The sequence below is a fragment of the Marmota monax genome, unplaced genomic scaffold (assembly GCF_021218885.2).
Source record: "Marmota monax isolate L192 unplaced genomic scaffold, Marmota_monax_Labrador192_F-V1.1 WCK01_AAM20220418_F8-fsc00069, whole genome shotgun sequence".
Classification (NCBI taxonomy): domain Eukaryota; kingdom Metazoa; phylum Chordata; class Mammalia; order Rodentia; family Sciuridae; genus Marmota; species Marmota monax.
Window position 1 is genome coordinate 2266621 of NW_026695243.1, and position 16426 is coordinate 2283046.

Sequence of the window (16426 nt, forward strand, 5' to 3'; positions counted from 1 at the left end):
TTATTAATCCTTAGTCTACTTTTGATCTGGTAGAAGGGAACTATCTATATATTCCAGGCTGCAGGAAGCTACTGTTTTTTTTTTAAATTTTATTTTTTATTCTAATTTGTTATATATGACTGCAGAATATATTACAATTCATATTACACATATACAGCACAATTTTTCATATCTCTGGTTGTATACAAAGTATATTCACACCTTTCTTGTCTTCATATATGTACTTAGGGTAATGATGTCTATGCCATTCCACCATCTTTTTTATACCCCTTGCCCCCTCCTTTCCCCTCCCATCTTCCTATGCTCTCCCTCCCAACACCACTATGAATCAGCCTCCTTATATCAGAGCAAACATTTGGCATTTGGTTTTTTGGAATTGGCTAATTTCACTTAGCATTATATTCTCCAACTCCGTCCATTTACCTACAAATGTCATGATTTTATTCTCTTTTATTGCTGAGTAATATTTCATTGTGTATATATACCACATTTTTTTTTATCCATTCACCTATTGAGGGGTATCTAGATTGGAAGAACCTGCTCTTTATCATTACTATTTTTTCTTTCCTTTTGTCACTTGAATACCTATTTGTTATGAAAGAGAAAAAGATAATTGATATGTAAATCATGCCTCCAAGAAATTTGTCATTCACTTGGGGAGAGAAGATGTATATGTAAATAATTAGAATACCAAAAGGAAAGTGATACCTGAAAGTAATTATAGATATGGGTTGTAGATATTCAGAGGTGGGATTGTGAGCCTAAGCATGCTTCTTCCAAGTAGCTTTACCTACTGAATCAGAACCTGTACTGTATACTTACCCAGGTAACTCAAATGTACTTTAAAAAGTTTGAGAAGTATCGTTGTAGATGTTTGTAAGAAACAAATTAGTTCTAAGGGGAGGGTAGAGCAACTTTTTTGAAAAAGACGAATTTCAGTATTGACTTGAAGGGTTAATTGATTGGTTAATTTTTAGATATGAATGGAATGAAAAACAAGGGCTATCTGTGAAATATTTTACGTGAATACTTTTTGTTTTGTTTTGTTTTTGTAACAAAGTCTTCCTATCTGGTTTGCTGACATGGCTAAATATAAGAATTGGTTCTAAAGAAGCTGGCAAACCCTTTGCCCAACTTCCATAACAGTTATCAATTTAGCAAAAATAAGAATCCTGGTTTTTAGTGAATTCTCATCATCATCAGATTAACAGGGGATAGGAAAAAAGCCACTTCCAATGAGTCTTGCCTGTGATGCCATGGGCCTCAGGTCAAATCATTCTGTAACTGCTTTGTAATTCCTCAGTGATATTGTGGTCAGAATCTCTATTTCTCTAGCCTTATGATTATGTCATTATGTAGAACCTTGAGCATTGTACTGAACTCTAATTTTAAAAGTTGCTTGAATTTGTAGACATTAACATTACTAATACAAAAAAGAAAGAGGAAATCATCTCAAAAAAACTTCCTAGTATTTGAACTAGAGAAAACTAGGCTGAGGCTGGGGTTGTAGCTCAGTGGTAGAGCACTTGCCTGGCACCACATTCTCAGCACCACATAAATAAATAAACAAACAAACAAATAAGATATTGTGTCCATTTACAACTAAAAAAAATTTTTTTTAAAAAAACTAGGCTGAATATTAGAGTGCCAGTGATTTTTCCATTTCTTCTTCAAGATTGTCACAGTCTGATAGTAGGACCTTTAGTAATTGTATTTAACAAGTCTTTGAGAATCAGAAGAGTTTTTGACCTTGGAAAAAGAGTTGGAACCCTTTTTATTTTTTTAGAAGACTATCACTTCTCAGTTATCTATTGGGAATGAACATAAGAACATGAATGGGTGATGTGCACTAATAATGACTGAAGTTATACTTGTCTAAAGTTGTCCTATAAATTTAAATTCACTTAAATTAAATAAAAGTTCCATTCCTCAGTCACAGTAGCTACATTTGGAGTACATAATCTGGCACGTCTAGTGTATGAAGGTGCACATTATGGATCGTGGAATGTATTTTATCATCCCAGAAAGTGCCATCCACAGGAAGTGAATAGTGCTGTTCTAGAGCAAGATAAAGTGAGCTAAAGAATGAGGAAAATTACTCCAGTAGTGTTTCAAAGCTTTGAGGAATGTATATCTTGTTCGTTCATGGGACAGCAGTAATCTGGAAAATGTCAGTCATCTTGTCAGTGAAATAGATTTGGATTTCCGTGTCCTAGTGGTTAGGGAGGCATCAGTTAAAATTTGAAAATAAGAATTTGAGTCTTAGTGTTCATTTTCTTATACACCTTCCCTCTCCTCCCCACACCTTTTACTGGTGATCTAACTGAGGGCCTCCTGTGTGCTAGGCAAACACTCATCCTTAGCACTTTTTATTTTGTTATAATACAAGATCTCACTGAGTTGCCCATACCGTCTTTGAATTGGTGATCCTCATGCCTGTCTCCCAAGTTGCTGGGATTACAAGTGTGCCTTCTAATGCCCAGATCTTATTATTTACAAGGTCATTTAGGCAATTTCCCTCTGGAGGATTTGTTTTCTTAGCTGAGTGTAAAGTAGGGTTGAATAGACTGTTTCTCTCAACACTAATGGAATGTGACTGACTTTGGGATTTGAAGGTCTGCAATTTGGTGAAATCCCACTTGAGGGGATTTCATCTCATCATACTTTAAAAGATGCTTTAGGAGAAAGTTTACTGAATAAGAACATATCTACATTGTAGTTAGTAAAATTACCTGTAAAAATATGGCCTGTTGATGTTTTTAAGGGTTTGCCTTGGATATCAGCAGTGTTTCTCTACTATATTAAAATATCATTCTGCGTGTGACTGGAGAGTGAGGTGTCACACTTGAAGTGTGAAAAACACTATTGTGATCACTTAAGATTTTAAACCAAGAGTTCCTTATGTTTTTCTGTTAATGATATGCTTTCATGATACAGAAAAGCATAATACAGACGTGCATATACCAACTGATGATAGCATTTTAGTATATAGCCTTCTACATTTTTTGGTGCATATTTGAATGGATTTCTAATAGTTATATATGTTGAACAATATAAGGTTAGGCTCTTGTTCATTCCTGGTGGAGAGAGGTAGATATTAGTTCATGGGAATATAGACAGAAAAGATATCACTTGTACGTGTACTTGTACTCCTACCACTTGGAAGTGACTACTAGCCTGGCAACGTACCTCAGAGTTACTTGATCTTGAGCTTCCATTTTCTAAGTGTAAGATGGGGATAAAGACCTCTTCTACAAAGTTGTAAATGTATCTATAGTACATCTGAGGAAATTCTTCTGGTATCTGCTACATAGTAGGTGGTGAGTAAATGTTAGGATTAGGGGAATCAGCAAATGAGTAGATGATTAAAAATATTTTTCAAGTTGCCCATCCAGTCATATTGAAATTGTGTACACTGAAGTATTGAGCTCACAAGACTAGTTTTTATCCACTGTGGTCTTCTGATTCTACTGTTAACTGACAGAAGCAGCTTAAAAATGGGACAGTAAGTGAATAAATGATCTACTTAACTCTGTTTTATAACTATACCTAATTAGTATTGTACTTATTCATTGTATAATTATGAAACTAGTTTAATGGAGGTAATTGTGTTTTGTTGAAGAGTCCACTGGTTTTAGGATTTTAAAAGGCCTGGGGTTGGGGATGTGGCTCAAATGGTAGTGTGCTCTCCTAGCATGCGTGAGGCACTGGGTTCGATTCTCAGCATCACATAGAAACAAAATAAAGATACTGTGTTCACCTAAACTTTTATATATATATATATATATATATATATATATATATATATATATATATATATATATATATATATATATAAAATAAAGGCCTGGATACTTACCTAGCAGGGAGCTACCATGATCATAAAGGTGGTTTTCCCAGGGTGAATCTCATCCATTGCACTCTGGATGTTCTGACCCCAGAGGCTTCCCCCAATGTGGGAAACTCAATTGCATAATTTGTGGTAGTGGGAGAATTCATTCAAGGTTTCCCCAGTTAAAAGAAGAAGAAAAAAAAATACTTGGGTTTGAACCCTGTTCTGCCACTAATTTGGATAAGTCACTTAGCTTATTTGGATCTTATTCATTTAACAAATATTTTGCTTTTACTATATGCTAGACACTACGAAATTTTGATTTTCTTATTTGTAAAATAGGAGTATGATTCCTCTTTCAGCCTCAGAGTTTCTATGATGATGCAGAGATATCAAATTGATGTTAATAATGTTTGTAAACTATAAAAATAGTTTATTATTAGCAATTTATTTGCTTTTGTATTAAAAGCAGAAAAGCATATCAAGTTGGATCTTTATTTCTATCAATCATAATTACCTTTATCACTATTTTGATAAAATCAGGGAAAGTGACAAGTTGATAAGCACTTTAAGAAACCACCACTATTTGGAATCAGACTTTTAAAATAAAAATCATCATCCATTTATTCATTTCAGAGGGTCAAAAGAGAGTACAGTGGGCTGGGGTTGTGGCTCAGTGGTAGAGTACTTGCCTGGCATGCATGAGACACTGGGTTCGATCCTCAGCACTTCATATAAACATGCTGCATGCTTCAAATACATATTTATTATTTGGATTCTTTCTCTAGAAGGCTAATTGTATAATATACATCTGTCTCAGGGAGAGTTGATGCATTATAGAAGTAGTTCTAGGATGTGGATTTCCAGGATTATTAATAATACTAGAAGGTAGAGAGACTTTAAAGCTAGAAAGACTTGCTTCATTTCTGGCTCTCTCTCTTTTTTAGCTGTATGATATTAGACAATTTTCCTTCTCTTTCTGAGCCTCAGTTTTTCTGACTTAAAAGTGGAGCTAATTATTTGCAAGGCTGTAATATTAAGATACAGTGTCCACAGAGTACTACATTGCATTGTGTCTGGTATATAGGAGATGTTTGTTTTGTAAAGTATTGGGTAGAGAAGAGCAGTGTACTGGACAAATGGAGTCACTGTGAAATGGAGAAAGTATGATGTACGTGGCTAGCGCTTGTGCTGACCATCCTTTTGTGACTGTACTGTCTTTTTAAAAAATATATATATTTGTAGTTGTTGATGGACTTTTTATTTTATTCACTAATTTATATGTGGTGCTGAGAATCAAACCCAGTGCCTCATGCATGCCGGGCAAGCACTCTACCACTGAGCCACAACCCTAGCCCAACTGTACTCTCTTTTGACCCTCTGAAATGAATAAATGGATGATGCTTTTTATTTTAAAAGTCTGATTCCAAATAGTGGTGGTTTCTTAAAGTGCTTATCAACTTGTCACTTTCCCCTGGTTTTTATCAAAATAGTGACAAAGGTAATTATGATTGATAGAAATAAAGATCCAACTTGATATGCTTTTCTGCTTTTAATACAAAAGCAAATAAATTTCTATAAGTGGTATGGTGAAAGTGGGGAAGTAAGCTTTTGCTCTTGCTATTTGAAAGGTATCATTAGTTTCATATTTCTAGAAAAGCATCATTTCTATTACTTTGAGCATTCAAAATCATTCAAAAACTATATCTCTGACTTGTAATTGACTAGATATGGAAAATGATGATGATTCTTAGAAATATATAATCTTTCTCCAGTAAGGGAAGAGTAGATTATTACTACAGACTTTAGGTCACTGAAAATATGAAAAAATAAATTCCTATATGTGTAAGTGTGGAAGATTCCAAATTTCTGGTATATAGCTTTATTTGCTCTGATAAGTCTGACTTACATGCACAGTATTTAGCCCTTAAACATTGCTTCCAATAGATTGTAAATTTATTTACACAGAAAGCATGTGTAATATTTACTACTTTTAGTAAGTTTTGGCCATAAGCCAAATCTGTTATAACAGATCTTTTGAAATTTGGATACTGTGATGAAAGTATTTAGTGAGAATCCATTGGCAGATGAAATAATTTATGATGGGCATTTCAGTTTAGATTAAGAAAAGTTAATTGTATGTTTTTACTTTTCTAAAGTAAATTTTCTAATCTCATAATACTTAAACCTTTCATTATTGGAAAGATCAGGAATTGGTTGGAAGAGAGGGAAAATTGTATTTTCCAGTCCACAGTTAAGAAGAACTCCTTGGTACACAATGGTTGTTATCTTCAACAAAAGAGTGATTTAAAACATAACAATATGGGGCTGGGGTTATGGCTCAGCGGTAGAGTGCTTGCCTCGTACATGTGAGGCCCTGGGTTCAATCCTCAGCACCACATAAAAATAAATAAGTGAAATAAAAGTATTATAAAAAATAATAATAAAATAAAATATGGGTCATTGACTTATCACTATCTACCTTGAAAAACAAACAAACAAAAAACCATAACAACATGAATATTCAAGAAATAGCTTTTAATTCTGAGAAGTATCCAGTGTTGTGTCGTGTCATGCAGCAAAATAATCAGATTTACATTGCACATAAGGCTGCTGTGTTTGATGTCTTTCTAGCTTACTTTATTTGGGGAATACTCATTTGTGCAGTAGTATCTAGCTTTCCTGGGTCATCCACTTCTAATGCAAGTGGATTGTGGTATTTGAGGAAACTAGCAGAGAGCTTTTTTATATTTCCATATAAGTAGTTAGTTAATAAAGATTCCTGAATATTGTGAAGATAGTATAAAAGATGTTTTCTGAGTGGCCTTAAATGCACTTTTATTTGTGTTGTTTAAAGGCTTTTTAAGGTTTAAGAAAGGCATAAGGGTGTCTTTAGGGTACATTTTCTTTTAAGAGAAAGCAGAGTTCTTGTTTTCAAAGTTTATTGACTCATTGTCAGGGACTGGGATAGTTTATATCAATAAATTATATTAGGTAATTAAAACCAGTACCAATAAAAGAAACCAAATGTGTGTGTAAATATAATTTTTTTCTTTTTTTGGTATTGGGGGTTGAACCCAGGGGCACTTAACTGCTGAGCCACGTCCCCAGTCCTTTTTAAATATTTTATTTAGAGACAGGTCTCACTGAGTTGCTTAGGGCCTCTCTAAGTTGCTGAGGCTGGCTTTGAACTCGCAATCCTCCTGCCTCAGCCTCCTGAGCTGCTGGTATTACAGGTGTGTGCCACCATGCCTGGCATAACTTTTTTTTTTTTTAAATGGAAATCATTAAAAAATAATGGGAAGCATTTCTCTTTAAATATAAATATAGATGTTGAAATTATATTTGTTAGTACTTTTGCTGTAAGTCTGGAATGACACCTTTTATCAAGGATGAATAGTTTCATCTGTTGAGGATAGGCAGAGCCTATGTGACTGTGTTTGCTTTGCATCTGTGAAAACTTTTAAGTTTGTAAATTGAAAGTTTGTAAGTAGAGGACCCTCTTTCTCTTCCTGGAGGCTATAATTTTTCTGTTAAGATATTTTTTCTTACATATTTCTAAGAACTTTACAGTTAAGGAAAATTATTCCCCTTCATATGTTTTTTCAATTTCTTTTCTCTTTTTTGTTTATTCTATTTTTTTACAGCATTTTTATAGAGTGTGCTCATACATGTATGTTTAACCTTTTATTTTTGGATTATAAATATTAGAAAGACCTTCCTCATTGTAAGGTGTAGAAGTAATTCTCACATGTTGTAGGGATGAACATAATTTTCCTATTTATCAGTAAGTGAAATTATTGCAGCAATTTCAGTGAACATTTTGCTTTTAGTAATTCAAACAACAGTTTTCATATAAGAAGTCTATAGTCTTCTAAATGGATCATTTAGTCAACTAAGTATCAAATGTGAAGCCTACAAAAATATGTAATTTATAATTTTTTTTCTGTATCCTGAAATGTAAAGAGAACATTAAAACAGAATCAGAAACTTTAGAGATTACTCAGCAATAAATTATCTGTTTACTGCTTAACTCATCTCACTTTCCTATTCAGTTCTTTAGCCCCCATTATCCTCTTATAGTCTCTGCTTTCTTTAGGTCAGAATAGTAGTTATTCACAATTACAAACTTGAAGGGGGTAATAGTTTATCTAGCTGTAGAATATTCTCCCCTTCTACTTTATGCATGGCAGTCCTTGACAACTATGTTCTTGACAAACGGCAGAATGGCCATTTGTCTTCAGGTTGAAAACTTGCTACAATAGAGGTCTTACAGGAAAATCCAATCTGTTGTAAAGTCATGCCACTAGAAAGTTTTGCCTCACAGAGCTGAACACATTCACCTTTCTCTTCTACATGTTGATCACAGTTCTACCAGTAGAGCTCACCAAGAACCTATCCACCAATTCTTGTACAGGCTCATGGCATCCTCAGATGAGAACCCTTGGGGATGGAAGCACTGAGCCAAGTAGGGCCTACAGGAAATTGATGACACATCTTGACCTTTAAGAGCTTATAGTCTACCTATGGAGAGTTTCATGATGAAGCAAAAAAAAAAAAAAAAAAAAAAAAAAAAAAGTCATGCCACAAGTACTGTAAAGTTTCTTTCTAGAAAGCATTCTAGAAAAATTAGTGCAGAAAAAGGGCAGAGAACACTGACTAGGTTAGATGAATAGAGTTGTTTCTATGAATGAAGTTAAGTGATTAAGACTGGCTCTGGAAGTTCAAGTTGTATATCATTGGAAGATAAAGTTCTGGTAGGTTAGGGCCAAAATGTGAAGAGCTGTGGACTTGTCCTCCAGTGAGCTGCCTTAGAAATTTGGTTATAGGGAGCTAACATAGTCCAGGGTTTTTTTTTTTTAATTTTTAATTAAATATTTTTTTATACCAGGGATTAACACAGCTATTTAACCACTGAGCCATACCTCCAGCACCCCACCCCTCTTTTGAGACAGGGTTTCACTAAGTTGCTGACACTAGTATTGAACTTGCTATCCTCCTGCCTCAGCTTCCTGAGTCTCTGGGAATACAGATGTGCATCCCCATGCCTGAATAGTCCAGCATTTTAATAAAGATGAATATAATAGCATAGCATGTGCAGATGAATAAAATATTTAATATAATGACTGCTACTACAAGAAAAACAAAACTTTCTGTATATTAAAAAAAACTACCTTTTAAGACAAAAAAAATCTAGTTTGACTAGGTAAAAAAATTTTTTTTAATTTTATATTTTTTTGCTTGTTGATCGACCTTTATTTTATTCATTTATTTATATGTGGTGCTGAGAATTGAACCCAGTGCCTCATACATGAGAGGCAAGCACTGTACCACTGAGCCACAACCCCAACCCAGTAAAAAATTATTAAAAACCATATTAACTGAAAAAATAATTTGACAAAAATAAGACCAAACACATCTACCATACCAATAACCATAAGTTTAACTGACTTATTGAAATTTTTTCATATTGAAGCACAAAGTAAAGTTCAACTGCATTCTGAAAGCCAGAGATGCTTTTAAAGTAATGATTTTTCTTTTATAAGAAAGTTATTCTAGAACTAATTGAATACAGAAAAGAAGAAGACTGTTGTTTCATGGAAAACAGTTTTCATTGAAGGTTGTTTACTCACCAAAGAATAATCAGGGCCATGTGTTTAGTAGTGAAATTAAGGCATTTTTTTAATGTGAGCTATTTCCTTCACATTTTGCAGTGTAGAATGTATATACCAATAGCAAAAGCTGGTAAATAGGAGGATTAAATAATTTGTTATATAATTTAGGAGATATCAGGGTGTAGTCAGCATAAACTGTGAAACTTTTTAAAAATTGCGAAGTGAAAACAGTGGCCAATGTTTAGGATACCAAAACGCTTAGTATATCAAAACAACGCAGTGTAGTATGTTGGCTGTGTTCCTGTCATACTTCCCATTTCTCCTTCATCTCCCAAATATTGTCTCCTCGTCTCAAGGTCTACCCCTGGGGGGAGCCCACATGAAGATAGGCTGCCATTTTTCCTATAAAATTTCCTGTGTTCTGAGAATGCCTGCTTTGATCCTTACAGTGTCATTTTACGTGTTTCTCTACATCCAGTGTTTCCTCTATACCAGTTGTTGGGCTTGGTTAGATTGATATTAAGTTTAATTTCTTGTTGTTAATAACACTTAGCAAATGGTACTGTATTTCTTATTGCATCCCACCCAGAAGCATATCTGGTTTTCCCACTTTAATTGATATTAAGATTGTTCAGGGGGCTGGGGTTGTAGCTCAGTGGTAGAATGCTCACCTAGGGAGGCACCGGGTTCAATCCTCAGCACCACATCAAAATAAATAAATAAAATAAAGGTATTGTGTCCAACTACAACTAAAACATAAATATATATACATAAAAGATTGTTCAGTAACAATGTCCATAAAGTTGCTACATGTTAAAATTAACTCAAGCCTAATTGAATACCTGGCAAAAAGGGAGAGCTGACATACAAAGTGATTCTCATTGTCCAGTGCCCAGCAGTTATTTTCTTTTTAGAATAGATAATGATTTTGTAGGAAGTATGCTTGACTCTTAAAATATTTAAGTGTGAAAATCTGTTTTAATATGTAAATGAAGTCTGATGATCTCAAGTAATGTAAACTCCATATATTTGTACTACTCCCACAGTATCTAGCATGTAATAGAAGACTCAGTGAAATATTTGTAGAATGATGGAACAAAAAAATACATGAACCAACGTGTATATAGACTATTCGTGTTAGTCTACTTTCTGCTACTGTGACAAAATACCTGAGAAAAGGGGAAAGATTTATATTGACTCATGATTTCAGAAGTTTCAGTCCATGGTCACTTGGCCTGTTGCCTTTGGGCCTGTGGTGAGGCATTTTATCATGGCAGGGAGTGTGTGGTAGAGGAGGCTGCTCACCTCATGTTAACCATGAAGGAAAGAGAAGAAGGGGCTGGGGTCCCTCAGTGGTCTAAATTCCTTTCAGTAGGCCTTACTTTCTAAAGGTTCCACCACCTAATGCCACAGGCTGGCATCCAAGCATAAGCACATGGCTTTTGTGGGAATTTTAACTAATTCTGTCCCATTGAAGGAATGAATGCCTGTAGACACTTAAACTGAACAATAAGTATGCCATTTGTGGTAACTTTGAAATAAATATTTATGTTTTTAAGTTTCTGCTTTTTGAGAAAAATAATAGTGAATGATTAGTGATAATATTATTAATAATATCAATCATGTCATTAGTATTATTGATAAAAATTATGTAATCAATTCTAGATTATGCTTTCCCACCTATTTTAATACATCTGTGTCAATTAAACTGAAATATTCACAGAATTGAAACTTGGGATTTAATGGGTTAAGATCTAAACCATAACAGTTCTGTTTAAGGCAACTTTGTTTCATCGGGCATCCTGGGCAGGAAGTACAGTGCATCTCAAAGTGCAGCAGTTGTAATTTTCTCTCATTTGCAGTTATTTGTTCTGGAAAGTTAGGTACAAGGACCACTGCTGGTTAATATTGGGAGATAATTATAAATAGGACATTGTCTCCTCGTTACTACCACTTCTCACCCCTGGGCTCCAGTGTGTGTGCAGAAAGGGGAGAGAACACTTCTCATCTTGACTTTTCTCCTCATTCTGATGCTTCATTAGTGCTGCCATTGCTAGAAGTTTGGGATCTAGAAGAGCACAGTATGGTGATTTTAAGAAAAGAATCCTTTCCACACATGGAGAAACTCACACCAGCTCCAAAAATCTTTTTATATCAGGAACATCCTCTCTGAAGGTTAGACAAATACCTTGTCTCTTTCAGATAAATTAGTTTGTACCATTTTTAGATATAGCGAAGAATAAAATACATACAACATCAATTTTTTTGTTTTGCTTTTTTAATTGATGCATTATATGTAATAATTAGTGGTATTTATTCTTACATATTTGTGTACAGACATGAGTTTTATTTTTTAACTTTTTTTAAAATTTATTCATTTTAGTCACATACAACACGAGGATACACGCTGACATTTTCACAAAAGTATGAAACACAATTTCCTCCAATTCGTCCCTAGCACTTTTCCCCCACCCTCCCTCCCCCCTCCACAGTCCCTCTTCAATCCATTTACAGTTTACTTTTTTTTTTTAATTGATGTCCTGTGGATTATACTCAGTGTGTGGCCCCACCTTGCCATATCCATGCATGAACATGAAAGTTCAGTCAGATACATTCTATTGTTCTTCCCTTTTCCTGTCCCTTCCTCCTCGTCCTCCATCCCATTCTTCTAGTCTACTGATCTTTCCTCTATTTTGATGAAATTCCCTCTCCCTTTTTTTCCCTTTCCCTTTCCCTTTCTCTTTGTAGTTGTTGCACACACACCTCCCCCGCCCCCATTTTGGATTAGATTTTGTATATCAGAGAAAACATTCGACCTTTGACATTTTGGGACTATCTAATTTCACTTAGCTCGATAGTCTCCACTTCCATCCATTTACTGCAAATGCCAAAACAGACATCATTTTTTAATGGAAATCCATGCATGATCAAATGACTTAAAAAAATATGAATTTCAACAATTTTTGTTTCCTTATTTTTTGTCTGTGGTTGCTTTTGCTGACTAGGATTAGATTATTTAATTTTGCATTTTTTGTTACAGATTTGTTTTCTCAAACATGTCTGCACATATTTTGAGTTAGTGGAGAATTCTTATTATTGTTCTTATATTATGTTCCTTTATAAATGCAGATTCCGCCAAAGTGGGTCGCACTGATACTATAGGATGGTTGTAACACTAAGCAATTTAAGGGTTAAAGTAGCTTCCTAGCGTTACTCTACACTTAGTCCTATTTTTTCTTTCTCTTTGAACTTCTAGTTCATTATAATGCTTCTGGGAATACTAACACTGTGAGATGTGCCTTGATTGATACCCAGCTTCAAGGCCCTTAGTCCCTGTCAGCTTCAGCATCTTTTCTCCAGGGATCTTTCAACCTCTCTAGCTCCTTGCAGCCAACTGCAAACCTTTATGCTTCTGTTGACTGCCAGCTTAATGCAAAACTGAGAATAAGAGTGGACTGACACTGCACTCAGAGAAGTGGCCTCCAGGGAGGAGAAGCAGCCTGGGTCCCATGGCATTGGGACTTAGGGTGGTAGGCTTACTTGTCAGTCTGGATTAAAAATGTGAGAGAGCAGTTGTCTGGTTTATCACTTATTTTTTGTTATAGGGAAGAAAGTTTGTAAAGAGCTTTGAAAAATCTCTGAACAGAAAGACAAGTAAATGAAAGATTTAGTAAAAGTACACTAAGCTATTACTGCAAAATCCTGGTGGAAGTAATGCCAACTGAGAATAGTAATGCTACCCAGAAGAAACATCCTTTATTGACACTTCTATTTAATGTCAATTAATATGCAAATTATCTACTTAAGATGTTTTTTAAGCATCAAACAGTATACTTTTAAAAAGTAACATCTGTGAGTTTCTAATAAGATTACAGATGCTACATTTTTCTAAAATCACAGCAATGTACATGTCATTGGAGAATTGTCACTTGAGTCCTGCCTGTTCTTGTGTGCATATAAGAGGACCACAACCATCATGCATAGTTTTGCATGAACTTATATGCTTGCTGCTAGAATAAAAGGCTTAAGCAATGCTTCCTAAACTTTAATGTGCATAGGAATCAATCTGGGGATCTTATTAAAATGAAGGCTCTGATTTATTAATCTGAGCTGAAACCTGATGTTCTTCATTTCTTACAAGCTTCCAGGTGATGCCAGTGCTGCTGGTTCAGGGGCCACACTTGGAATAATAAGGTTTTAAGATATTGAATTTTAAACAAATTTACTGTAAAGAAATACTTCTTATTTTCTAACTTATTTACTAAGACATTCCAATAAAGTCTAGCAAATACTTCTTGCTAACAAATAATATTTGATAACCTCTTCTTGGGATTTTATTAGCCTCAAGTCCTAAAAGTTCCAAATGGGCTGGATTTTTATCCACTAATGTGACATAGTGCGCTCGCTCGCTCTCTCTCTCTCTCTCTCTCTCTCTCTCTCTCTCTCTCTCACAGAAAGTGCTCTACAAGTTCACAGAGGAGAGAAATGGATTGCTGTTTTCTGGAACCACAAGGAAGGGCTTCAAGAAAACATAGCTTTTGAATTGGGTCCTAAAAATTAGATAGGCTTTCTTAGCTGTTCTGAAAGAGAAAATTGCATGAGTAAGACATAGAGGCATAAGAATAATGAGACATTTTTTAAGAATTGCAGGTGCTGTAGACCCCTTGCATTCTGAATTTATAACTTCTAGGATTTGTACTGTTTGTGTGACCTTTGAAAGGATCATGTAGCAATTTTTATGAGTTACTGATTTTATTTCCTTGCTGAGAGCCTAGTGTTTCAAGTCAATGAGTGAGGCTAGTGGTTGGCTTAGCATTCAGATCTTAGTCCATTTTTATTCTTCTCTGTTCACTTTCATTTTCATTTTTCATTTTGTCAGATGTTATGTGAAAAGACATTTTAGCTTAAATGATTTAGGATTTGTGAAGATCTTGGTACAGTTCCTCTTAGTTGCCAAGGGTCTATCAAACACAGGGTGACCATATAATTTATGCCTGAACTGGGACCCCCTGAAGATTGAAATAGATGGTACTATTAATAAAATTCCAGGGCAGTGGACATGATCTGGGAGGGGTCTCTCAAGTAAGCTAGGATATATATGACTAACTAGAATGTATGGTTATTCTAAAAGTAGTTCATTTTAGTTAGAATATGACATATAAATTGAAAGCAGGATGTGATTCAGGAAAGCAGGTACAAGTTAGTTTGTGAATGGCCCTAACTGCTAAGTGAAGGAGTTAAAACTTTTTGTCTAATTCTATAGACAGAAAACCATTGGAGGTTTTTGGCAGAGGAATTGAAGTACATGAAGCAGCATTCAGAAAGATTAGCCTCTGGGCAGAGTAAATTGAAGTGAGACATCCAATTTAGAGAGTATCATGATCGTTCCCATTAAAAGTATATTTTTGGATGGCAACCACTGGTCTTAATGTACTAGGAAGTTGCATTTGTTTTTTTAAATTACGTACAGAGAAACTGTAATAATTCATTTCCATGTGTATTATTATTGGTGTTAATTCATGATTCTGAAGAAAATTCTGTTGGATTATTGCCTTGTTTAATTGTTAATTTTTTTTTGAGAGAGAGAGAGAATTTTATCGTATTTATTTTTTAGTTTTCGGTGGATACAACATCTTTATTTTATTTTTATGTGGTGCTAAGGATTGAACCCAGCGCCCCGCGCATGCCAGGTGAGCGCGCTACTGCTTGAGCCACATCCCCAGCCCAATTGTTGATATTTTTAATAGAGGAACAGCACTGGGGCTTAGCAATGAATACCTGAATATTTATATGTAATAGTATTATAGCATGGGTATATTGTTAATATTGTAGCAATTGAGAGAATGCTTAATAAAAAGTCTTGCTGAAATTTATTTCTAAAATACTTTGCTTTATCATGTAATAAACTTTATTATTGGTATCTTTTTTCAATTTGAGCTTAATCTAGAGAAAATTTTAATTTATCAGTAACTCATATTCCCTTGCTTGCTTTTTCCCCTTTTCTCTTCCCGTCCCATGGAGCAGGTTGGACTAATGAGAAAGAAAAGCCATTTTCTACCAGGAAAACCAGAGCTTCATGGAAGAACGACTCAGTCCTTGAAGGACTAATCATGAAGTAGTGGAGAAGAAGATATTCTGGGTAGAGCAGACCATGTATGCAAATAGAGGGAGGCAAAAAAGTGGGGCTTTTTTTGGGAGAAGCAGCTGTCTGATGGGTGGCTTCAAAGTACTGTGGAAATGGGACTAGGCTGGTATTACCATCCAATTAGGTGGCCTTTACGGGAAGTTTAAGGAAAGCTTTGTAGTTCTCATAGGTACCTCAGTTTTTAAAAACCTTCTGTGTAATGGAAGAAAACATTTTTTACTTGCTGACAAATTAATTACAATTTAAAGCTAGTCTGTCACTGTTTCTTAAATGAGTTTTTGTATAATATTACCCATTTCACTGGTATGCCTTTCTACATGTAAGATCACTAGATATCCCAGACTGAGATGTTTAACAGTTGGTACAGTAAATGCATGTTCGAGATAGTATGTAATGAATTGTGGAGGATGATTGGAGTTGTCTTGCTCCCTGCTTTCTATAACAAGAAAATAAGCTAATTAACTGAAGAGAATGACGAAGTTGTAAAATACTTTCTATGTTTCTATCTGTATATTTATATGTTGTCTGTCCTATATTCTTCATAGAAGATCTTAATAGTCATGGAAAATATAACCTCTAGTGATGAAATATTATTAAGAATTTTCTTGTAACTTTTTGTTTATTTAAAAAAATTAAAAGTTTCCTTCCAATCTAAGTTTAAAAAAAAATTAATGATTCCCATCCTCCCTTCCTGACCTACAGCTAACTGTCTTTATTTTACTTAAGCCCTGTAGTGTTTGACACATAAAGATGTTTCCCTAGGAGAATCTTATTTCTGCCCAGGGCTGACATGAAAAGAAACAATTTGTCAGACTAGTGGAGCTTGCTAAGAAT

At 34.7% G+C, this 16426-nt stretch overlaps 1 protein-coding gene and 1 non-coding gene across 3 annotated transcripts in view; both read left to right on the top strand.

The window, feature by feature from the left end:
- Positions 1 to 16426, top strand: part of Erp44 (endoplasmic reticulum protein 44) — a 79699-nt gene that overhangs the window by 6633 nt on the left and 56640 nt on the right. Inside the window, exon 1 of one of the 2 annotated variants that reach the window (XM_046457238.2) lies at positions 15521 to 15600. The exons of the other annotated variant lie outside the window; for it this stretch is intronic. The gene's annotated coding sequence lies outside the window, so the exon portion shown is untranslated. Of the gene's footprint in view, positions 1 to 15520; positions 15601 to 16426 lie in introns of those variants that run through there. 2 annotated transcript variants of the gene reach the window in all.
- LOC124101459 (U1 spliceosomal RNA) lies at positions 3852 to 4014 on the top strand. Its single transcript, XR_006854610.1, has one exon. It is a non-coding gene; the product is annotated as a U1 spliceosomal RNA (small nuclear RNA).